The sequence below is a fragment of the Bufo bufo genome, chromosome 2, assembly GCF_905171765.1.
Source record: "Bufo bufo chromosome 2, aBufBuf1.1, whole genome shotgun sequence".
Lineage (NCBI taxonomy): Eukaryota > Metazoa > Chordata > Amphibia > Anura > Bufonidae > Bufo > Bufo bufo.
The window spans coordinates 226,100,782-226,127,816 of NC_053390.1; positions in this window are offsets into that span (position 1 = coordinate 226,100,782).

A 27,035-nucleotide genomic window follows, 5' to 3' on the forward strand; every position below is an offset into this window, starting at 1 on the left:
GACCCCTCTCTCTGTCTAACCACTCAGATCCCACAGTCGCTACTGCATACGGCTTCTGAGGGTTAAATTACCAACATCAGCAATATTTCCCAGCCCTATCATTGTGGTCATGTGCTGGCTGCATTACACAGCTGGCACCGTGTGGAGTGACATTATCAGCTGAGCCTGCTCCATACGCCTCTTGCGCTCCATTGATGTACTATTAAGAGCTCATGCACACGACCGTAGGTATTTTGCTGTCCGCGAAAATCCGATCCGCAAAAAATACAGATGACCTTTGTGTGCATTCCGTATTTTGCGGAATGGAACAGCTGGTCCCTAATAGAACAGTCCTATCCTTGTCCATTATGCGGACAATAAAAGGACATGTTATTTTTTTTGCGGAACGGACATACGGCCATACGGAAACAGAATGCACATGGAGTAACTTCAGTTTTTTTGTCGACCCATTGAAATGAATGGTTCCGCATAAGGTCCACAAAAAAAACGGAATGGACACGCAAAGAAAATATGTTCGTGTTCATGAGCCCTAAGTCAGAGGCCACAAAGGGGTTAATTAATCCATTCCCACTCCCCATTTCGGCTCCACGCCTGATTATTCAAGTGAATAGGTCCACATCCGTTATACAGTGCACACCCAGCCAGTGTACGTATGTTGCAGGCCTCAATACGGGCACAGATTGCCTACGGTCCTGTGCATGAAGCCTTAATGGATTGAAGTGATCCTTTTATTGCTTACTGGCTCGTTAGCCTGTTCTTCTGTCTAATAGTACAAACCGGATTCCAAAAAAGTTGGGACACTATACAAATCGTGAATAAAAACTGAATGCAATGATGTGGAGGTGCCAACTTCTAATATTTTATTCAGAATAGAACATAAATCACGGAACAAAAGTTTAAACTGAGAAAATGTACCATTTTAAGGGAAAAATATGTTGAATCAGAATTTCATGGTATCAACAAATCCCCAAAAAGTTGGGACAAGGCCATTTTCACCACTGTGTGGCATCTCCCCTTCTTCTTACAACACTCAACAGACGTCTGGGGACCGAGGAGACCAGTTTCTCAAGTTTAGAAATAGGAATGCTCTCCCATTCTTGTCTAATACAGGCCTCTAACTGTTCAATCGTCTTGGGCCTTCTTTGTTGCACCTTCCTCTTTATGATGCGCCAAATGTTCTCTATAGGTGAAAGATCTGGACTGCAGACTGGCCATTTCAGTACCCGGATCCTTCTCCTACGCAGCCATGATGTTGTGATTGATGCAGAATGTGGTCTGGCATTATCTTGTTGAAAAATGCAGGGTCTTCCCTGAAAGAGATGACGTCTGGATGGGAGCATATGTTGTTCTAGAACCTGAATATATTTTTCTGCATTGATGGTGCCTTTCCAGACATGCAAGCTGCCCATGCCACACGCACTCATGCAACCCCATACCATCAGAGATGCAGGCTTCTGAACTGAGCGTTGATAACAACTTGGGTTGTCCTTGTCCTCTTTGGTCGGGATGACATGGCGTCCCAGATTCCCAAAAAGAACTTTGAATCGTGACTCGTCTGACCACAGAACAGTCTTCCATTTTGCCACACTCCATTTTAAATGATCCCTGGCCCAGTGAAAACGCCTGAGCTTGTGGATCTTGCTTAGAAATGGCTTCTTCTTCTTCTTTGCACTGTAGAGTTTCAGCTGGCAACGGCGGATGGCACGGTGGATTGTGTTCACTGACAATGGTTTCTGGAAGTATTCCTGAGCCCATTCTGTGATTTCCTTTACAGTAGCATTCCTGTTTGTGGTGCAGTGTCGTTTAAGGGCCCGGAGATCACGGGCATCCAGTATGGTTTTACGGCCTTGACCCTTACGCACAGAGATTGTTCCAGATTCTCTGAATCTTCGGATGATGTTATGCACAGTTGATGATGATAGATGCAAAGTCTTTGCAATTTTTCGCTGGGTAACACCTTTCTGATATTGCTCCACTATCTTTCTGCGCAACATTGTGGGAATTGGTGATCCTCTACCCATCTTGGCTTCTGAGAGACACTGCCACTCTGAGAAGCTCTTTTTATACCCAATCATGTTGCCAATTGACCTAATTAGTGTTCATTGGTCTTCCAGCTCTTCGTTATGCTCAAATTTACTTTTTCCAGCCTCTTATTGCTACTTGTCCCAATTTGTTGACACAGTGAAAATTGGAATCAACGTATTTTTCCTTTAAAATGATACATTTACTCAGATTAAACGTTTGATCTGTCATCTACATTCTATTACAAATAAAATATTGACATTTGCCATCTCCACATCATTGCATTCGGTTTTTATTCACAATTTGTTTAGTGTCCCAACTTTTTGGGAATCTGGTTTGTAGATGGAACAGGTTGTGTGTCTGTTACATAAAGTTTTGATGGAAATTATGTTTAGAACGCAGAAAAGAATTGATTAGGGTGGCCAGACATCCGGTTTTAGGCCGGACAGTCCAGTTTTTAGACTCCTCGTCCTCCGTCCAGCGCAAGGCCAGGACGGACGGCCAGAAGTCCACCTTTTTTGTTGTTGACAGGGTGATGGGACGGCAGATCCGCTCAGGCATGGTCACTTTAAGTAATTGGCAGGAGGCAGGGCCTGGCAGCACATTTGGATCACACTGCATGCTTACGTGATGTCACAACGTTATCAGCACTGCAGCTGCACCGGCCAATTCTGGTTTGTGCGGGAAGGAAGTCGGGAACAGAGGAGTGTGGCGCAGGACGGGACCTCATGGGTGCAGGCCACCTGAAGCCTGTGTATGGCCGGCAGCCTGCAGAGAGCCAGCGTGTGCACTTGCATCCAGGAGCAGAGCAGGTTTGTTCGGGAAGCCGAAGGATAGCGGAGGACGAGCTGCTGGGGGTTCCCTGTGTGAGAGTGCGGCACCTGCACAGTGTAAACTTTTCTACTTGCCATGGAGAGTCCGGTCCGGGCGGGGCAGGCTATGGGCACAGGTGTACGGCAGTTATTTGTATGTACGAGATCCTGGCACAGAGGCGGATCTGCATTATTATCTAAATGGATCACCTGCAGATTATCCCCAGTCTTGGAGAGGACATGTCTGCACCTGCACTCCTTTCACAGTAGTTATTAACCCCTCAGCAGTCCCCCCTTCGCTACAGGGGGGACTGCTGAAAAGGGTTAATAAATACTGTGAAGGGCCTTCCCCCCTATTCCCCCCCCCCCGGTGGTGATGGGGGCGTGGCTTCACGGAGCTGGGCATGGCTATCGGTTTTGGGCGTGGCCAGTGAGGTCTGGCTTTCTTTGGTGAAGCCAGTGGTCACCCTAGAATTGATGCTGACCTTTAGGCCTCTTTCACACGGGCGTTGCAAGAAAAGGTGCGGGTGCGTTGCGGGAACATGCGCGATTTTTCCGCGCGAGTGCAAAACATTGTAATGCGTTTTGCACTCGCGTGAGAAAAATCGCGCATGTTTGGTACCTGAACTTCTTCACAGAAGTTGGGGCTTGGGATCGGTGTTCTGTAGATTGCATTATTTTCCCTTATAACATGGTTATAAGGGAAAATAATAGCATTCTGAATACAGAATGCATAGTAAAATAGCGCTGGAGGGGTTAATTTTTTTTTTTAAATAATTAAACTCACCTTAGTCCACTTGATCGAGCAGCCCGGCTTCTCTTCTGTCTCCTTCTTTGCTGATTGCAGGAAAAGGACCTGTGGTGACGTCACTCCGGTCATCACATGGTCCATCACATGATCCATCAACATGGTAAAAGATCATGTGATGGATCATGTGATGACCGGAGTGACGTCACCATAGGTCCTTTTCCTGCACACAGCTAAGATGAAGACAGAAGAGATGCCGGGCTGCGCGATCAAGTGGATTAAGGTGAGTTTAATTATTATTATTTTTTTTTTAACCCCTCCAGCGCTATTTTACTAAGCATTCTGCATTCAGAATGCTATTATTTTCCTTATAACCATGTTATAAGGGAAAATAATAATGATCGGGTCTCCATCCCGATCGTCTCCTAGCAACCGTGCGTGAAAATCGCACCACATCCGCACTTGCTTGCGGATGCTTGCGATTTTCACGCAACCCCATTCATTTCTATGGGGCCTGCATTACGTGAAAAATGCACAAAGAGGAGCATGCTGCGATTTTCATGCAACGCACAAGTGATGCGTGAAAATCACCGCTTATGTGAACAGCCCCATAGAAATGAATGGGTCGGTATTCAGTGCGGGTGCAATGCATTCAACTCACGCATCGCATCCGCGCGGAATACTCGCCATGTGAAAGGGGCCTTACATTCTGAACCGGAAAAAATTACCAAATATCATCATCCTCTGTCAGGGCCACAGATTATTACTATATCTGCAAAGCAATTTGTGACTTCAGGGAGCTTCCCCAGCGTCATGCAAATAAGTACTAAAACTTAGGCAGATGTGGCCTTGTTCTGTCTAAATGAATATCCAGAGTTCTAGCTTTCAATGTTGTTTCCCACAACTGTACTACAACACTCATCAGATAACGACAGCGTTCAAAGCCGATGGCTACTGATTATTCACCTGGCTAGTGTATGTAGTGTATATTTCCTGCTGCTGAATTTGATGACACTTCTAATCATATTCACTGCTAAAGGCCTCCTAAACACGATTTTGCTCTGGCATTTTTTGCTCACTAAAAAGTCAACAAAACTGCTTGCATTGTTTTTCAAAACCATATGTTATTTATGGTCTTTTTTGTGACTTTTCTAAATAACTGTGTGAAACATGCTTTTTTTTTCCCTATAGAGGAGATGTCAAAATGCCACAAAAAAAATTAAAAGCTTGTGTGTCCTGCATTTCATATTTCCTACAGCAAATATCTGGAGTTGTCATTTGTACCACAAAACATACACCAAAAATCACAGGAGGAAGAAATGCACTAAAACACCAGGGAAGTCCTATTTGTAGAGCAAATGGGGGTTCAGCGGCACTCCTTGTTGGAGGTTGGGAGGTGCTCAGTGGTAGGGGTACATGCAAATTTCATCAAAAGACCACGGCACTCTGTAAATATTTTAGTTGCTTATTTTATTTCATATCTTTTTTATATATATTTTTTTTCTTTTGTATATCCATCTAAAAGTAATAGCCACTGGCCAACGTTTCGGTCTAGTCTTAGACCTTGTTCACGGCCTATTATATAAACAGGTACATAATTATATTAATATATATATAGTGATCAAACAAAGAGTTGTTACATACATAACATGTTATCAAATAGACAATGCATTATGAGTTGTGACATTGCTATGGGGAGAAAGAGACGTCTGACATAAACGAGAATACATAATGGGAATACTACATGAACCAGACACATCCATGTTATCCACTTCCGGATATTGGGCTTATAGCATGTATAGCAAAATGACAATGGCAAAATGACAGTAGCAAAATGACTGTAGCATCGACTAGAATATTCAGACAACAAGATAGTGATTTCCAGGTAGAGATGCCAGGGTATAGATGCAATATCTGTGGAATCCAAATGGTATAATATTAGATAGAGGGTAGTATGTATAGTCATTCTATAGGAGTAGTAGATCAACACTAGCCATGCTCGAGGGAAGGGGGGGGGGGGCGCATAGTTATGGACAATAGTGGCACCAATATAGTTAGCATAGGAGGTGTTTTCAGCGGTCCATTAGGCATTAACATTAGTATAATTGTGGGTAAGATACCCAGATTACTGTCTTAGTGTAGCTGACCCAACGGGCATCACAGGCATAACATAGTTAATATTATCGCGGCTCACTAGATCGCAGTGGCTATACATACCTTAGTTCTGTAGAATAGTGATGAGCGGCAGGTGCCATATTCGATTTCCACAAAATTCGCGAATATTCGTCGAAATCGAATATTCGTCATTATTCTTGTTATCGCGATTAATATGCGATTTAAATAATCGCGTATTGCGATTTTAACTTAAAGGCTACTCTCCTATTGAAATAGCAATGCGATTAATTCAAGTTATAATAATCGAATTTCGATTTTAACTTAGCACTGCTATATTCCATATTTGTTAATTCTAGCCTAATATGGAATATAGCAGTGCTAAGTAAAATCGAAATTCGATTATTAAAACTTGAATTAATTGAATTGCGATTTCAACTTGGACCTGGTTTACTATGGTTGGCTTGGTAGACTTAGCGAATATGACGAATGTATTCGTCATATTCCACAAAACGAATATAACGAATGTATTCGTCATATTCCACAAAACGAAGATAACGAAGTATTCTGCATCTTCGTTTTAGCTACCTATTCATCAACTTGGCTAATTCTAGCAATCATATAGGAAAGTTTACTATAGAGACAGCTAAGTTTAATTCGCTATGCGATTATATTACTTTGGTTTTTTTTTATAAATAGAATAATTATAATAATTATCAGGTATTATAATTATTCTATTTTTTTTTTTTTAAAAAGCAGTCATATAATCACATAGCGAATTAAACTTAGCTGTCTCTATAGTAAACTTTCCTATATGATTGCTAGAATTAGCGAAGTTGACGAATAGGTAGCTAAAACGAAGATGCAGAATACTTCGTTATCTTCGTTTTGTCGAATATTCGCTAATTCTACCAAGCCAACCATAGTAAACCAGGTCCAAGTTGAAATCGCAATTCGATTAATTCAAGTTATAATAATCGAATTTCGATTTTAACTTAGCACTGCTATATTCCATATTAGGCTAGAATTAAATATAGCAGTGCTAAGTTAAAATCGAAATTCGAGTATTATAACTTGAAATAATCGAATTGCGATTTCAACGTAATTCTCAAATCCAACAGTACATTCTAGTATATGGAGACGTTCCCATGGTGATGGGGACGCTCCATGAGCAGGGAAGTCGTCAGAAGCGGCAACGGGCACTGACTGGAGCAGCCAGGAATCCAAAGGACAGGTAAGAACAACTTTAGGGAAGTGGGAAAGAAAAAAATATAACAATAAAAAAAAAAATAAACGAATATTTGAAATATCGAATTTATATCACTATATTCGAAATATTCGCGAATTAGCGAAGTGCCGATATTCGCGAAAAAAATTTGATATTCGAATATTCGCGCTCAACACTACTGTAGAGTATGGAGGATAGTGGATGACGTGGGGATTCTGCGCGCCTGTGTAATTTAAAAGGACGGCGGGATGACAAGGCACGGCGCGACTCGCGACGGATGATGACGTCATACATCCGCGCATGCGCAAAGTAAGTGGTCAGTGTCGGAAGCGCGATCATAAGCGGGCGCATGCGCAGAGGCACTCTGAGGTCTAGAAAGGGAACTGGCAAGCTGTGATTATGTATAGGAGAGAGAATGCTAGCAAAAATGCTAATAAATAATAGGGGGGGGGAAGAGAATTAATATTTGGAAATCCATAATTACCATTTTAATAACTTATTAAGCTCTCTCTACCGATTTTCGCAATGTTGATAACTCTATACTCACATTACTCTATATGCTCATATTATCCCTTATGTCTAATATGTGATAATTATGGATTTCCAAATATTAATTCTCTTTCCCCCCCCCTCTTTATTCTCCACAGGTGAAATGACCACTATCAGCCAGGTAGTAGTATGCCAGTAGTGATATAACATAATATACTGCCATTGTTATAATACACTCACCTAAAGAATTATTAGGAACACCATACTAATACGGTGTTGGACCCCCTTTTGCCTTCAGAACTGCCTTAATTCTACGTGGCATTGATTCAATGCCCATATTGATAGGATAGCATCTTGCAGTTGATGGAGATTTGAGGGATGCACATCCAGGGCACAAAGCTCCCGTTCCACCACATCCCAAAGATGCTCTATTGGGTTGAGATCTGGTGACTGTGGGGGCCATTTTAGTACAGTGAACTCATTGTCATGTTCAAGAAACCAATTGGAAATTATTCGAGCTTTGTGACATGGTGCATTATACTGCTGGAAGTAGCCATCAGAGGATGGATACATGTTCTCATTCTGTTTACGCCAAATTCGGACTCTACCATTTGAATGTCTCAACAGAAATCGAGACTCATCAGACCAGGCAACATTTTTCCAGTCTTCAACAGTCCAATTTTGGTGAGCTCGTGCAAATTGTAGCCTCTTTTTCCTATTTGTAGTGGAGATGAGTGGTACCCGGTGGGGTCTTCTGCTGTTGTAGCCCATCCGCCTCAAGGTTGTGCGTGTTGTGGCTTCACAAATGCTTTGCTGCATACCTCGGTTGTAACGAGTGGTTATTTCAGTCAACGTTGCTCTTCTATCAGCTTGAATCAGTCGGCCCATTCTCCTCTGACCTCTAGCATCCACAAGGCATTTTTGCCCACAGGACTGCCGCATACTGGATGTTTTTCCCCTTTCACACCATTCTTTGTAAACCCTAGAAATGGTTGTGCGTGAAAATCCCAGTAACTGAGCAGATTGTGAAATACTCAGACCGGCCCGTCTTGCACCAACAACCATGCCATGCTCAAAATTGCTTAAATCACCTTTCTTTCCCATTCTGACATTCAGTTTGGAGTTCAGGAGATTGTCTTGACCAGGACCACCCCCCTAAATGCATTGAAGCAACTGCCATGTGATTGGTAGACTAGATAATTGCATTAATGAGAAATAGAACAGGTGTTCCTAATAATTCTTTCACTTTTTAAAAAGTTGCATCCCTCCGACGTACTTTTACTAATATACGAGTACACCATATTGCATTTGCACCACATTTATTATTACTGTGTGCCATTTAATAAATTTATCGCAGGCAAGTAAACCAATGAAAGACTTAAAATTGACACAAAAACCACCACAAATGATAAACGCCTCCATTATTTCTACTCAGTTAGGCCCCTTTCACACGGGCGAGTATTCCGCGCAGGTGCAATGTGTGAGTTGAACGCATTGCACCTGCACTGAATCCTGACCCATTCATTTCTATGGGGCTGTGCACACGAGCGGTGATTTTCACGCATCACTTAGAAGTGAATGGGGCCGCGTGAAAATCGCAAGCATCCGCAAGCAAGTGCGGATGCGGTGCGATTTTCACGCATGGTTGCTAGGAGACGATCGGGCTGGGGACCCGATCTGTATTATTTTCCCTTATAACATGGTTCCCAATCACATGGTCCCTCACCATGGTGGTGAACCATGTGATTGGACCATATGATGAGCACAGTGATGTCATCAAAGGTCCTATTCCTGTGCACAGCAAAGAAGAAGACAGAAGAGAAGTCGGGCTGCGCGATCAAGTGGATTAAGGTGAGTTAAATTATAATTTATTTATTTTTTAACCCCTCCAGCCTTATTGTACTATGCATTCTGTATTAAGAATGCTATTAGTTTCCCTTATAACCGTGTTATAAGGGAAAATAATACAATCTACAGAGCACCTAACCCAAACCCGAACTTCTGTGAAGAAGTTCGGGTTTGGGTACCAAACATGCCGATTTTTCTCACGCGCGCGCAAAACGCATTACAATGTTTTGCACTCGCGTGGAAAAATTGTGCATTTTCCCGCAACGCACCCGCATCTTATCCGGGCAAAAAAACATGACGCCCGTGTGAAAGAGGCCTTAGGCTTCTTTCACATCACCGTTCAGCCTTTCCATTCTCCTGCTCCGTTTAGGAGCAGAAGAACGCAAAGGACGGATTCAGCACATAACTGAGCTGAACGGAGCCTAAGGACCCCATAGACTATAATGGGATCTGTTAGGATTCCGCTCAGAAGAAGATTTTTGAAGCGGAGACAAAAGTCCTGCATGCACTACTTTTGTCTCCGCTCCAAAATCATCTTCTGAGCGGAAACCTAACGGACCCTATTATAGTCTATGGGGTAATTAGGCTCCGTTCGGCTCAGTTATGCGCCGAATACGTCCTTTCTGTTCTCCTGCTCCTAAACGGAGCAGGAGAACGAAAAGGCTGAACGGTGATGTGAACGAAGCCTAATTTGAAATTACATCATTATTACCAGGACAGGTAAAATTGGAGTCCTTGGTTATGAGCTATCTCTCTCCTGATCGTTATGTGCCTTTCTTCCAATTAGATGATCCATCCATACAGAGGTTCACCTCTGTGCTCTTCTTGCTGTCATTCCAGTTCGTCATTGTTCTCCCAACAACATCATGGTTATTTTGAACCATGGAATCTGAGCAATTTCCCTGGTGTACTGCGCTTACTGAGATCATTTCAGTAATCGTCTTGTTAACTCAGGTGAGATTGTTGACGAGCACAAGGCTGGAGATCATTATGTCAGGCTGATTGGGTTAAAATGGCAGACTTGACATATTAAAAGGAGGGTGATGCTTGAAATCATTGTTCTTCCATTGTTAACCATGGTGACCTGCAAAGAAACGCGTGCAGCCATCATTGTGTTGCATAAAAATGGCTTCACAGGCAAGGATATTGTGGCTACTAAGATTGCACCTCAATCAACAATTTATAGGATCATCAAGAACTTCAAGGAAAGAGGTTCAATTCTTGTTAAGAAGGCTTCAGGGTGTCCAAGAAAGTCCAGCAAGCGCCAGGATAGTCTCCTAAAGAGGATTCAGCTGCGGGATTGGAGTGCCACCAGTGCAGAGCTTGCTCAGGAATGGCAGCAGGCAGGTGTGAGCGCATCTGCACGCACAGTGAGGCGAAGACTTTTGGAAGATGGCCTGGTGTCAAGAAGGGCAGCAAAGAAGCCACTTCTCTCCAAAAAAAAACATCAGGGACAAATTGATCTTCTGCAGAAAGTATGGTGAATGGACTGCTGAGGACTGGGGCAAAGTCATATTCTCCAATGAAGCCTCTTTCCAATTGTTTGGGGCATCTGGAAAAAGGCTTGTCCGGAGAAGAAAAAGTGAGCGCTACCATCAGTCCTGTGCCATGCCAACAGCAAAGCATCCTGAGACCATTCATGTGTGGGGTTGCTTCTCATCCAAGGGAGTGGGCTCACTCACAATTTTGCCCAAAAACACAGCCATGAATAAAGAATGGTACCAAAACACCCTCCAACAGCAACTTCTTCCAACAATCCAACAACAGTTTGGTGAAGAACAATGCATTTTCCAGCACGATGGAGCACCGTGCCATAAGGCAAAAGTGATAACTTAGTGGCTCGGGGACCAAAACGTTGACATTTTGGGTCCATGGCCTGGAAACTCCCCAGATCTTAATCCCATTGAGAACTTGTGGTCAATCCTCAAGAGGCGGGTGGACAAACAAAACCCACTAATTCTGACAAACTCCAAGAAGTGATTATGAAAGAATGGGTTGCTATCAGTCAGGAATTGGCCCAGAAGTTGATTGAGAGCATGCCCAGTCGAATTGCAGAGGTCCTGAAAAAGAAGGGCCAACACTGCAAATACTGACTCTTTGCATAAATGTCATGTAATTGTCGATAAAAGCCTTTGAAACGTATGAAGTGCGTGTAATTATATTTCACTACATCACAAAAACAACTGAAACAAAGATCTAAAAGCAGTTTAGCAGCAAACTTTGTGAAAACTAATATTTGTGTCATTCTCAAAACTTTTGGCCACGACTGTACATATGCATCTGTGTTTGTAAGGCTACTTTCACACTAGCGTTTTTACTGGATCCAGCAGGGTTCAGCAAAAACGCTTCAGTTACTGATAATATAACCATCTGCATCCGTTATGAATGGATCCGGTTGTATTATCTTTAACATTGCCAAGACGGATCCGTCATTAACTCCATTGAAAGTCAATGGGGGACGGATCCATTTTCTATTGTGTCAGAGAAAACTGATCCGTCCCCATTGACTTGCATTGGGGGTCATGCCAGATCCGTCTTACTCCGCATTCCAGGACGGAAAGCAAACCACAGTATGCTGCAACTAAACAGAATGGAATGCAATTTGGTGCATTCTGTTCTGTTCAGTTTTGTCCCAATTGACAAAGAATGGGGACAAAACTGAAGCGTTTTTTTACGGTATTGAGCCCCTATGACGGATCTCAATACTGGAAAACTAAAACGTTAGTGTGACAGTAGCCTAAGTTAGATACAGTGGGGGAAATAATTATTTGACCCCTCACTGATTTTGTAAGTTTGTCCAATGACAAAGAAATGAAAAGTCTCAGAACAGTATCATTTCAATGGTAGGTTTATTGTAACAGTGGCAGATAGCACATCAAAAGGAAAATCGAAAAAATAACTTTAAATAAAAGATAGCAACTGATTTGCATTTCATTGAGTGAAATAAGTATTTGAACCCCTACCAACCATTAAGAGTTCTGGCTCCCACAGAGTGGTTAGACACTTCTACTCAATTAGTCACCCTCATTAAGGACACCTGTCTTAACTAGTCACCTGTATAAAAGACACCTGTCCACAGAATCAATCAATCAAGCAGACTCCAAACTCTCCAACATGGGAAAGACCAAAGAGCTGTCCAAGGATGTCAGAGACAAAATTGTAGACCTGCACAAGGCTGGAATGGGCTACAAAACCATTAGCAAGAAGCTGGGAGAGAAGGTGACAACTGTTGGTGCGATTGTTCGAAAATGGAAGGAGCACAAAATTAACATCAATCGACCTCGCTCTGGGGCTCCACGCAAGATCTCACCTCGTGGGGTGTCAATGGTTCTGAGAAAGGTGAAAAAGCATCCTAGAACTACACGGGAGGAGTTAGTTAATGACCTCAAATTAGCAGGGACCACAGTCACCAAGAAAACCATTGGAAACACATTACACCGCAATGGATTAAAATCCTGCAGGGCTCGCAAGGTCCCCCTGCTCAGGAAGGCACATGTGCAGGCCCGTCTGAAGTTTGCCAATGAACACCTGAATGATTCAGAGAGTGACTGGGAGAAGGTGCTGTGGTCTGATGAGACCAAAATAGAGCTCTTTGGCATTAACTCAACTCGCTGTGTTTGGAGGAAGGAAAATGCTGCCTATGACCCCCAAAACACCGTCCCCACCGTCAAGCATGGGGGTGGAAACATTTTGCTTTGGGGGTGTTTTTCTGCTAAGGGCACAGGACAACTTATTCGCATAAACGGGAAAATGGACGGAGCCATGTATCGTGAAATCCTGAGCGACAACCTCCTTCCCTCTGCCAGGAAACTGAAAATGGGTCGTGGATGGGTGTTCCAGCACGACAATGACCCAAAACATACAGCAAAGGCAACAAAGGAGTGGCTCAAGAAGAAGCACATTAAGGTCATGGAGTGGCCTAGTCAGTCTCCGGACCTTAATCCAATCGAAAACCTATGGAGGGAGCTCAAGCTCAGAGTTGCACAGAGACAGCCTCGAAACCTTAGGGATTTAGAGATGATCTGCAAAGAGGAGTGGACCAACATTCCTCCTAAAATGTGCGCAAACTTGGTCATCAATTACAAGAAACGTTTGACCTCTGTGCTTGCAAACAAGGGTTTTTCCACCAAGTATTAAGTCTTTTTTTGTTAGAGGGTTCAAATACTTATTTCACTCAATGAAATGCAAATCAGTTGCTATCTTTTATTTAAAGTTATTTTTTCGATTTTCCTTTTGATGTGCTATCTGCCACTGTTACAATAAACCTACCATTGAAATGATACTGTTCTGAGACTTTTCATTTCTTTGTCATTGGACAAACTTACAAAATCAGTGAGGGGTCAAATAATTATTTCCCCCACTGTATATGTATATCTCAAAATTATGAGACATAAAATGTTTAAAAGTGATGCATGAAGGGCAGTACACCAGCCCTATTTCCTACAATGCTCCATTACCAGCAATTTCCTATAGGCTATTGCACTGCTCAGGCTGGCTTCTGCCATGAAACAAGATGAGTATGTCATCTCAGGCGGCAACGAACAAGGGAGGTGGCAGTTCACAGTGGGGCATGGGAACCTATGGCTCCAACCCCTGCCATTCAGCCTCATAGGCCTCAGGACACTAGGCCTAAAGCCTATGAGGCAGTAGAACAGTGCAGAAGGTAGAGATGACATCACTGACCTCCTGCAGGGTTATGTTTGTCTTTTTAAGTATATTTGTTGGCACTATTGGGTGCACTATGAAGCTGGGGGGAGCTATATATACTACCATTACAGGGGGGCATTATATACATACTACCAATACAGGGGACCATTATACAGGGTGGCCCCTTGAAAAAGTAGCCCACCTCCAGTAAGCCTGTCTTAGTTTCCCATAGCGACCAATCAAAGCTCAGCTTTCAGTTCCTACAGGGCTCTGAAAAAAAGAGCTCTGATTAGTTGCTATGGACATCTAAGACAGATTTACTATTAGGCAGTTTAATTTGGAGAGACTGAAGGCGGGCTACTTTTTGGTGGGCCATCCGGTATATACCACCACAACAGAGGGAGCATTATATATACTACCACTACAGAGCAGGCATTATAATATGGGAGACTACAAGTGCCATAATTAGTGTTGAGCAAAGTGAAGCATTTGAAGCAGAATTCGGTCTAAAGTTTAGGAAATATGTGATTACACTTACCGGTAATCGTTTTTCCTTGATCCTATGACAGCACCCATGGATAGCATCCGCCCCTTTCCTCAGGACAGGAAACAGGAAGCACAGCCTCTTTAAAAGGGAAGTACAACCCCCATCATGCCAGTCCTATTCCAAGAACTAAGGAAACAGAAAAGACTACACCACAGGACACAATACATCCATAATAGATCAAACACTATATATATATATATATATATATATATATATATATATATATTATATATATATATATATATATATATATATATATATTATTATTTATTATTTTTTATTATTTTTATATTATGGGAGGGTCCTAGGCGGGTGCTGTCATAGGCTCAAGGAAAAACGATTACCGGTAAGTGTAATCACATATTTTCCCCCTCGCCTATGACAGCACCCATGGATATCTAGACGAGATTATCTAGGGTGGGACAACTGCTTGGAGGACTTTACGCCTAAACCCTAAACCCTCTTGTCAAGGAAGCTGCAGTCTATAGTGCTTAAAAAAGGTATGTGAAGAACTCCACGTAGCAGCCCTGCAAATCTGATCAATAGAAGCAGAAGCTCTTTCTGCCCAGGATGTAGACACCGCTCTAGTTGAGTGTGCTCCAAACCCGGCAGGAGGAGGAACCCCTTTAGAAGAATATGCAAGGTAAATGGCCTGTTTAATATATCTGGCAATAGATTGTGAGGAAGCAGGGGAGCCCTTCTTCTGTCCCTGGAAGGAAACCACAAGCTTAGAGGACGACCTCCAGCCCTGAGTGGCAGAAAGGTACCGAATTAGGCACCTTCTAACATCGAGGCAATGGAATTCCCTTTCCTTCTGATTCTTTGGAGAGGGACAAAAGGAAGGTAAAACTACATCCTGTGATCGGTGAAAGGATGACGAAACCTTTGGAAGGAAGGCAGGGTCAGGAGATAAAATAACCCTATCTTCTAAAATGTTAAGATACGGTCTCTCAATTGAGAAGGCCAATATCTCGCTCACTCTTCTATCCAATGTAATGGCTAGCAAAAAAGATTATTTATAGGTTAAGATCTTTATTGGGATATCTTCAATGGGCTCAAAGGGATCCCCAGTTAAGGCAGACAAAACTAGATTTAAATCCCAGGGAGGAACTCTAGACTTCTGGACGGGCGCAAGTTTAGAAATTGCTATGACAAATCTTTTAATCCAGGGGTGGTCTGCTAATTTATACTCAAAGAGAGCGCTTAAGGCAGAGATATGGACCTTCAAAGTACTAGGTCTAAGTTTTTTATTCCAGCCCTCCTGGAGGAAGCTAAGAACTAGTGGCAACTCCGGGGGCTCCAGGACATTAACAGGTTTATTTGCAAACCTAAGGAAGGCCCTCCAAATCCTTAAATAAATCTTTGAAGTAACAGTTTTTCTGCTGGACAAAAGGGTGTTTATTACCTCCCCAGAAAGACCCTTCATTTCAAGGATCTGCCTCTCAACAGCCAAGCTGTCAAGTGCCGGCTCTCTAACTGTGGATGAAGTACCGGCCCCTGCACTAGTAGCCCCGGGAAGACAGGAAGTACCCAGGGATCTGCTACCGACATCCTCCTTAGCCAGGAAAACCAGACCCTCCTGGGCCAAAAGGGGGCTATAGTAATTACTAGGGCCTTCTCCTCCCGAATTTTCTTCAGGGCTCTCGGGAGTAGTTTTATAGGAGGGAAGGCGTACAGGAGGCCTACTTTCCATGATTGGGCCAATGCGTCCACCGCTGTGGGCTGCTCCGATGGAGATAGGGAGAAGAATTTCTTCACTCTTCTGTTTTCCCTTGTGGCAAAGAGATCTACCACCGGGAGACCCCATAGGGCAGCAATGTCGTCGAAGACCTGCTGATTTAGGGACCATTCCCCCTGCCGAACACAATGTCTGCTCAGAAAATCTGCCATTACATTCTCTGTCCCCTTTAAGTGTACTGCCCTGATTGATGGAAGGAAATCTTCTGCCAGCCCGAAAATTTCCTTGGTCAGAGACATCAGGTCTGGGGATCTGATCCCCCCCTGACGATTGATATGAGCTACTGCCGTCATGTTCTCTGAATAGATCAATATATTTCTGCCTTTTAAGAGGTGGAGGCTCCTCTTCAAGGCCATGAGGATCGCTAGAAGTTCCTTGAAGTTGTGAGACTTGGAGACTATCTCCTGATTCCAATGTCCCTGTAGAAGTAGAGAATCTGTGTGAGCTCCCCAACCCCAAGGACTTGCATCTGTAGTCAGAGTTAGGGGATCCTTCCTTGACCAAGGGACTCCTTTTTGAAGGTTGGGAGGCACCGTCCACCATTCTAGGTCTCTTAACGTTTGAGGTGAGAGGAAAAAAAGAGAGAATCCAAGGATTGGGGATCTTTGTCCCAAACTCCCAGAATCTGCAACTGTAGTGACCTCGAGTGGAAGTGGGCCCATTCTACTCCCGGGATTGCGGCCGTCATCAGGCCTAGAACTGACATTGCTTCTCTTAAGGAGATGGAGTGGCGAGCTATAATGTCTTGAACCCTGGAGACTAGCAGAGATACTCTTTGTGGTGTAAGAAAACACATTTGTTTCTGGGAGTCCAGGAGTAGCCCCAGAAAGGTGCATAACTGGCTTGGTACAAGACTGGATTTCTGAACGTTTAATTCCCAACCCAGTTTCACTAGAACCTCCCTGAACCAGGAAATCAGACTGATTAACTGGTCTGGTTCCTGAGAGAGAAGGAGAAAATCGTCTAGATAGGGAATGACAATCAAATCCCTCTCTCTCAGAAGAGCCATCATTTCTGCAATAATTTTTGTGAAAAGCCTGGGTGCCTGGGATAACCCGAACGGCAGGGCCTGAAATTGTACATGTAGGAGTCTGTCCGGAAACTGAACCGCTACTCTTAAGTACTTCTGGTGATTGGGATGGATTGGTACATGGTAGTAAGCGTCCCTGAGATCCAGGGTGGCCATGTAGCAGCCTGGGAATAGATTTGGAATTATAGAACTAATGGTTTCCATACGAAATTTCTCGTACACCAGGTATTTGTTGAGCAGTTTCAGGTTTATTACAGTACGGTAGGTACCGTTTGGCTTCTTTACAAGAAAAAGCGTTGAGTAATAGCCCCTCCCCCTCTCTTGAGCTGGAACCTCCTGCAGGACCTTCTTCTCCAACAAATCCGAAATCTCCAGACGTAACGCCTCCAGTTTTTCTGGGCTGGAGCAATAGTCCGTCAAGACAAACCTTTCTGGAGGAGTTCTCAGGAAGTTTAAGCAATAGCCTTCTGAAATAATTGAAAGAATCCAGGGGCTGTTCGAGATCTTCCGCCATTGCTCTATGAAGAGGGTGAGCCGGCCTCCCACCGGGGGTCTGGCGTCATTGTTGAGGCTTTTTTGAGGCCTCTCCACCTGAAAAAAGAAATCCCTTGTTTCTTCTAGCCGCATTACCAGATTGTCTGGGAGCTTCTCTTCTCTTAAAGTTGAATCTGGTTGTCTGAGAGCGAAAAGGTTTCTTAGGAGGCTGCTGATACATAGAGGGGAATCCCTTTTTTCTGTCAGAAGCTTTTTCCAGCAAATCATCTAACGTTGGCCCAAAGAGGAATTCACCCTGACAGGGAATGGCACATAACTTCGCTTTTGAACCCGAATCTCCTTTCCAATCCTTAAGCCAAATGGCCCTCCGGGCAGAATTTGAAGGAGCAGCGGCTCTTGCTGATAGCTTCAGAGAATCTACTGAGGCATCTGCTAGAAAATCAATGGCACTATAAAGGGTTGGGAATGAGGCAAGCAACTGCTCCACCGATGCCCCCTTCTTTATCTGCTCCTCCAATTCGTTCATCCAGACTCTTAATGATCTGGCCACTGAGGTGGCGGCTATAGCGGGCCTGAATGAGCCAGCAGTCGCTTCCCAGTTCTTTTTTAAATATACCTCGGCCCTTCTGTCCATCGGATCTTTAAGTGTTCCTGAGTCTTCAAACGGGAGGGCTGCCTTTTTAGAGATCTTTGCTACTGGGGCGTCTAGTTTCGGAGCTCTATCCCAATCAGCTGAAGCCTTATCTTCAAAGGGATACTTCCGTTTTAGGGCAGATGGCACAAAAAACTTTCTGTCCGGCCGACTCCATTCATTCTTAATTACAGAAGTTATATTCTCGTGAACGTCAAAACACTTCAACTTCCTATGACCCAGGCCCTCAAACATAGTATCTCTCATAGACTGAGGCTCTGACTGGTCATCAAGTCCCATGGTCACTCTGACGATCCTGACTAGGGAATTAATGTTCTCTGATAGGAACAAAGGTCTCCCTGCCAATTGCTCATCCTGGGAGTGATCCGAGGACGGTAGCTCTCCCTCCTCCTCTAACCCAGATAACAACTCTTGATCACTTGAAGGGGGAATAGAGGCAGCAGCAGAAGTACTGGGACGATCTTCAAGCAGATTACTCAAGGACTCTCTCACTGACTCCTTGACCTCGTCCTTGATAATCTGTTTTAGGCTTGATAAGAGAGAAGGGGACTCATCCTCCAATAATTTGCCCACGCAGGTCTGGCAGGCAGGTTTACCCCAACCGGACGGTAGCTTTCTTTTACAAATTGCGCAGCCCCGCTCCTTGGATCTTGACCCCCTTCTCTCTTTGGAAGTCTAGGCACAGATAAGAAGACTCCCATTAGGATAATGTAATATATGAAAAAAAGCAGGGTATTCACCCCTCTTACCCCCACCGGTACCAAAGTCTCGTTGGTGGTTTCAGTGGGCTCAACGCGCTGTGTGGGCTCCATTTTCTGCCTTTGGCTTTCTTCCATGGAGATCACTGCAGGCCACAACACCAGCCTGCAGTGAGAGCTGGCTGGATTTGAACTTTGCCGGGCGCGTACCGGCACCCTCCCCTTCCGGTCTAAGGCACGCCCCCTCCCACTGCTTGGACCGGAAGCCCAGGATTCGGCGCTGACTACTGACCCGCTTACCCGGAAGTGACGGCGCCGCGCTCCCGCGGATCGCAGCCGAACTTACGGCACGGCTGCAGAGGTTCGCCGTGCAGGGGACACCTAAGCGACCCCGACGGGGGAGTGACCGGAGCGAGGCGGAGTCCAGGGATCCAAGCTCCAGCAGCGGCTTCCAGAGAAGACTTACGCCGCTCGGGTAGGCCCTCCTCCCACGGGTAAACACCAGGGGCTCCCGCAGCTCCATCCTCTATCGTGCTGTGCATCCACACTGTCCCTTAGGACAGGAAACAGAACTGGCATGATGGGGGTTGTACTTCCCTTTTAAAGAGGCTGTGCTTCCTGTTTCCTGTCCTGAGGAAAGGGGCGGATGCTATCCATGGGTGCTGTCATAGGCGAGGGGGGAAAACTTAATTTCGCAACGAATTTGAATTTCCTTGTGTTTCGTGGTAACGAATCAGTTTTTCATAAAATGGCGGCTGCACGTGTTACAAAGTGAAAGTAAGAAGACCGGGAAAGTGAGATCACCTATAATGCTGTGCAGCCAGCCAATCTGCAGATAGCCATCCTCCGTGATATTACAGCCCTATAAAACCCTCATCCCATGATGTCTCTGCCATTGTACTGTGAGCTGAGGATAGGGAGAGACATGACAAGCGCTCATGTGCTAGGGACAGTGTTGCAGCAAAGTGTTCTAAAAAACTAAATTGGATAGGTAGACTGTAGGGAGACTGTGCATCACGTTCCAGTGCACCGACATTCAGTTAATCCATTAGTTTAGTGATACAGTTAGTGTGCCTCAGTATTAAAGGCGGGGGTAATATATCGCTGTGTGCATCACATTCTAGTGCACCAACATTCAGAGTTAATCCATTATTTTAGTGATACAGTTACTGTACACTATGGCCAACAGACAGTTGCCTGGGCCCTCCAAAAGAACAGGCAAGCATTCGGGGCTCAACAACATCAGCAGAAGGAAGCTGTCATTCCTGGCCATTGACTTCAATCTTGTCTATTGGTCCTGATGCTGGAGGACAATATGTCGTTCACAGCCCACTGGGTCAGAAGTGTAGACAGGACTTTTTTTTTCCGTCATACATAATGGAACAAAACAGAACTGTTATTTGCGCCCATAGAAATGTATTAGGACGGAGCAAAACAGAAGGCCACTTTAAGGGTTCCATTTTGCATTCCATTATAACCCTGTTATAACGGAACTTCTAATGTTAATGTTTAACCTTCTTAACAATAACTTTTAGCCCTTAGGGGGCCAGAACCTGGAATCTTTTGATCCCTTGTCCCATTCACCCTAATAGAGATCTATTAGGGTGAATGGCATTATACCGCGCTCCCAGCTGATCTAATCTTTAGTCATAATTTAGGAGGCACTATGGGGGGGGGAGAGGTAAGACCATTATACATACTAGCACTACATGGAGCACTACAAGGGGCATTATACTACAGGCCAGAGCACTATAGGGGCATTGCAGCAGGGCTTTATAGACACTGGGGCTACGAGAGGGGGTATTATAAATACTGGGGCTACTGCAGATGGCATTATAAATACTTAGGCTACTATTAGAGATGAGCGAATCAAAGTTGACGTAGTGGAATTGGATCCGAATATAAGGAAAAATTTGATTTGCACCGAATCCGAATTTCCTCACGTTTCGTGGTAACAAATCGCATTTTTTCCTAAAATGGCTGCTGCACGTGTTAGGACATGGAGCAAAGAACTCTGGGAAAAAGTGATCACCCACAATGCCATGCATGCAGCCAATCAGCAGCCAGTCCCTGTGAAGTCACAGCCCTATAAATAGCCACAGCCATTTTGGATTCTGCCATTTTCCAGTGTACTTAGTGCAGGGAGAGACGTCAGCAGGCGCTAGGGATAGTGCAATAAAAATACTTTATTGTGCTGAAAAAACAATTTAGAAGTTCAGGGAAAGATTATTCAAGGTGTAGGGAAAGGATAGAGAGGCATCATCCACACTATAAAAGGAGAACAGGGTGCAATAGGATAGTATACAGTCTGGGTAATAGGAGCAATTATATTACACCTTGCTGCACTAATTGGGGATCCAAATTGCTGTTATACTGCTGCTTATGGTTGTTTGCACTATATGATTCATATACATATACAGTAATTCCAGCAAACCTTGCTTGTTATTGGGGTGCAAGTTCTGTATGATACAGCCATTTACAGGGTGTATTAATAGGAAAGATATGTACGTCTTATTAGCCGTTCTGTGTTGATTTTACATTGTTTTACTTTTTTTGTGGGTGTATTAATAGGAAAAAAAAAGAAAAAATATAGTAATTATAGTAAAATATATCATAATTGCCATTCAGCGGTGAAGTTACATTGTACTACTGCCATGTACGTGGTGTATTAAAAGGAAATATACGTACTTCTTATTACCTGTTCTGAGGTGAATTGTTATATTTCTTTTCTTTTTGAGGTGTATTATTAGCAAAAAGAATACGTCTTAATTGAATAAGTTACATTAAACTACAGTCTTTTTTGGGGTGTATTATTTTATTTTTAATTTAATTCTTTTATTACACAGTACGTCAGACAGACAGGTGACATGCCTTCAAAAGGGAACGTGCAGTGGCTAAAATGTTTCTGTCGCAGGCAGAAGTAGCGGCAGAAGAAACGGGGGTTGTATCTGGAGTCGCAGTGAGAGGCCTCAGTTGTCCTCTAGCGGTCGTGCCTTAACCAGCGGTGCTTGAATGGTTGACTCGGTCTTCGACTTCGTCGCAAGTGACATCAGACACCCCCAGCTAAGAGTTGTGGGTTCCTCTGACACAACGCTTAGTTGGCATGGCCTAGAAGCAGGCCCTGTGCCTCCAACTGTCCTCAACTTGCTTCTGTCATTTTCTGTTCCCTCAGCGCAAGAAGTATTATATGCCATTGGCTCAGCTCCACTTTTCAGTGAGGACGAACTACTAGAGGAGAGTCAGCAGCTACTGCCCAGCCAAGATCTGGAGGAGACATCGGCCACTTCCTCTGTTAGGCGGGCAAGTAGTGATGATGAGAGTCGTGTGGGAGCAGGTGTTGCGAGCGTTCAGGCTCCTGACCCTGTCAAGGCACAACAACCCTGAGACCATTGAGGGGAACATCAGTAACGTGCAGACAGTAGCGGATGATGACGATGTAGATGATTGCACTTGGGAGCCGAGTGAAGGGGCTTCATAATTATCATCAGGAGAAGAGGGTGGCAGCTTGCGTGTGAGGCAGCGGCTGAGCCAGCAGGGTGGTAGTGTGGCCGTGACTTAGCAGGATGGCAGCAGTAGGAGGTCAGGAGCCAAATGTGCCTGGGGTAGACCACCCACTTCACAAAGGCCTACCTGCCCGGAAAGTAGCGGTGCAGGGGTTCACGGAGGCAGCGGTAGCAGGCAGTCAGAGCAGAGTTTTGGTGGGAAAATGCCATACTCAGCAGTGTGGCAATTTTTTGTTAGGCCGCCAGAGAAGGTGAACATGGTCATTTGCTGAATTTTGGGGTAGAAGGTGAAGCGTTGCCAGGGTGCCAATGTTGGCACCACGGCCCTGCGTCAACACATGCAGCGTCAACATAAAGTGACCTGGGAGAACCGTGGCTGCGATGTGGTGGTCCAGCCTGTCACAGCTACCGCTGCATCACCCACTGGCACGCACCCAATTTCACGCAGTCAATGCTCCACCACCTCAGCCGAAGGGAGCTGTCTGTCCTTCCCATCATCTGCTGGTCCTGATGCTCGTGCTCCTCATCCTCCTACTTCTCATCAGTCATTCCATCAGCAATCGATCACCGAAGCGATTGCCAAGAGACAACAGTATGCGAGCACTCATCCAACGGCGCAGAAGCTGAACATGCTCCTGGCCAAGTTGCTGGTGCTGCAGTTCCTCCCTTTCCAAGTGGTGGACTCTACACCCTTCAGAGAACTGATGGTTTGTGCCGAGCCGAGGTGGAGAGTCCCAAGCCATAATTTGTTTGTGAAAAAGGCAGTACGAGCCCTGCACACATAGTAGAACAGAAGGTGGGCCAGTCCTTGAGCCTGTCGGTGTCTGCTAAAGTGCATGACAATGCCGACGTGTGGAGCTGTAACTACAGTCAAGGACAATATATGTCCTTTACGGCCCACTGGGTAAATGTGGTTCCTGCACAGCCACACCAGCAACTTGGCCAGGTGATGCGTGATGCCGCTTCCGCCTCCATGTTCTCACACTGTTGGTCCTGCTACTATGTCCACCTCTGCCTACTCATCCTCCACCGTGTCCTCAGCCTCCACTGCAGGGACAATTCACAGTGCTTCTCCAGCATACCACATGTGCAGGGCACGGCGGTGTCACGCTGTTCTGCACCTAGTTTGCCTGGGCAAACGGAGTCACACAGGGGAGGAACTGCTCCGCATCCTTCAACAAGAAATCAAATCCTGGCTTTCTCCTCGACAACTCAAAATCGGAACCATGGTGACTGACAACGGGAAGAACGCAGTGTCGGCGCTGCATCAAGGAGGGCTGAGCCATGCTCCCTGCATGGTGCATGTGTTCAATCTGGTTGTAAAGCGGTTCCTGAAGTCTTCACCCCATCTGCAGCACATCCTGAAAATGGTCAGGAATCTATGCATGCACTTCAGCCACTCGTACACCGCAAAGCACTACCAACTTGAGCTACAGTGGCAGAACGGTTTCCCCCAACATACACTGATATGCCCACCCATTGGAATTCCACTCTCCATATGTTGGACCGATTATATGAACAGAGAAAGGCCATAAACGATTTCTTGATGATACAGGCGGACAGAGGTACTCCCCTGTGTAACTTCGATGTTAGCCAGTGGGAGCTCATGCGTTACACCTGCCATTTGCTCGGGTCCTTTTAGGAGGCCACTTTATTTGTCAGTCGCCAGAACTACGGGATGAACAACGTCATTCCATCGATTCATGTCCTGGAACAGATGCTGCTAAATCTTTCTGGTCAGGGTACATGAGATGTGGCGACTACATCTCATGGCCACATGAGCCCTGTGGGGGCTGAACTAGAGGCGGAGGACGACATTCGAGCACAAGCAATACGTAGAGAACTCTTGCAAACTGAGATGAAGAAAAAATTTGCAGCACTCACCAATGGTTCATTTGCTTCTTTATTTCAAGCAGACAAGTGCTTCATGCGGCAAGATAGCAGTTAGCCAGATTCACATACCAGTGGCGACGGCCGTTTCGCGCATGAGTGATCGCGCTTCTTCAGGCCACTACAAATGCACGCCGATACGTACTGACCTCTTATACCCCGGTGTCAGGTTGCCATGGCAATCCACAACAACCAGGTGCCACGCACACAAGAGAACATTAACCAACATGTTACAACAAAGAGATACAATATTACAAAAACGCATTTAAATCTTTGCGGTCATTCAGACCAAGCTGACCTGTTGCTCCTGTACAAATGATCCACTTTGCTTCTTTTTGCAAAAGGGTGCGGTGTCTGTCTCCTCCCTGAACTGGGTATGGGACAGTCTCTATCCCAGCAAACTGCAGTGCTTTCACATTACCTCCATGTACCTTTCTCACATGGTCAATTAGTCTGGTGCAACCTTTTCCCGTCTTTATAGAGTTAAAGTGTTCCCTGATCCTCACGAATAAACATCTGATGGTCTTTCCCACATAGAAGTGGCCACAATCACACATCAAAACATATACTAGATAAGTACTTCTACAGTTTATGAAACTAGTGATCCTTTTTGTGATGGGACCTATTTTGACAATCTTTTTTTTGGCAATTACCGGCCGGCAACCTCTCCTGCAACCAATTAGTCTTTTTTTCTCCCAAAAATCTGCTTCTCACAATCCTATCTTTTATTGTGTGACTACGTTTATACGTGACTAACGGTTTATCATCCACTATGCCTCTCAGACTCCCATCTTTTTTCAGGATATCCCAGTGCTTAAGTATTGCTGTGCCTATAGAATTAGCCATTGGGCTAAATTTTTATGAAAATACACATCTCTTTTTGTTGTTATTTTTATTTTCCTGTTGCCCATTCCTACAAATCCCTCTTTTGCCTACCAATAACTCATCTTGGGACAATTTCTCAACCTCTTTTATGTTTTCATCCAATAGATGTTCAGGATAGCCTCTCTGCAATAACCGTTCTTTCAAATGCAGTGCTCGTTTTATATTTCCTTCATCTTTGCTATTTATGCGCCTCAACCTAACAAATTGCCCATAAGGCACCGATTTTTTGACGGGATATGGATGGAAACTGTCGTGGTGTAGCAGAGAGTTGGTCGCCGTGGGCTTGCGATAGCCCTCCGTGACCAACTCTCCGCCACAAACCGCGACAGACACATCCAAAAATTCCAAACGTGGCCCCCAGAAATTCATCGTGAATTTCATCGCCATACAATTCTCTTCATTGAGGTGCTGTATAAATTCCCTACACATGTTCTGTCCCGGACCAAACTATAAAAACATCGTCCACAAACCATAGGAACAATTTAATGTACTGTAGGTAAGGATTACTGGTATTGAAAATACACTTATCTTCCAATCTAGCGAGGTACATATTCGCGAAAGTACAGGAGACAGGAGTCCCCATTGCAGTACCGATTTTTTGTCTATACCAGTCCTTTCCAAATCTAAAGACATTGTTTTCTAGAATAAACAACAAGGCTTCCTGCACAAAGGCACAGTAAAGAGGGCTCTTTCCTGCTTGTTGTAAAACCTCAATCACTGCTGTAACCTCTTCAGTGTGTGGTATGCGTGTGTATAAACTCTCCACATCCAGGGACACTAGTTGATAACCCTCCTGCCAATGAAATTGCTTCAAATAGAGGAGGAAATCATTAGTGTCCCTGATGTAGGCTGGGGCACTACTTAATATTGGTCTTAACCACTACAGGACCGCCGTACGCAGGATTGCGTCCTGGCGGTGGCCCTGTTATTCCTCCTGGACGCGCTGGCGCGTCATCTCGCGAGAGGCGAGATTTCCTGTGAACGCGCACACAGGCGCACGCGTTCACAGGAACCGAAGGTAAACAAGTGGATCTGCAGCCTGCCAGCGGCGATCGTTCGCTGGCAGGCTGTAGATGCAATTTTTTTTAACCCCTGAAGGGTATATTAGACGCTGTTTTGATAACAGCGTCTAATATACCTGCTACCTGGTCCTCTGGTGGTCCCTTTTGCTTGGATCGACCACCAGAGGACACAAGCAGCTCTGTAATAAGTAGCACCAAGCACCACTACACTCCCCCCACCTGTCACTTATTAACCCCTTATTAACCCCTGATCACCCCATATAGACTCCCTGATCACCCCCTGTCATTGATCACCCCCCTTTAAGGCTCCATTCAGACATCCGTATGTGTTTTGCGGATCCGCGGATCCGCAAAACACATATGGACGTCTGAATGGAGCCTTACAGAGGGGTGATCAATGACAGGGGGGTGGTCATCCCCCTGTCATTGATCACCCCCCTGTAAGGCTACATTCAGATGTCCGTATGCGTTTTGCGGATCCGCGGATCCATAGATTCATGTATCCGCGGATCTGCAAAACACATACGGACGTCTGAATGGAGCCTTACAGGGGGGTGATCACCCCATATAGACTCCCTGATCACCTCCCTGTCATTGATCACCCCCCTGTAAGGCTACATTCAGACGTCCGTATGTGTTTTGCGGATCCATGTATCCGCGGATTTGCAA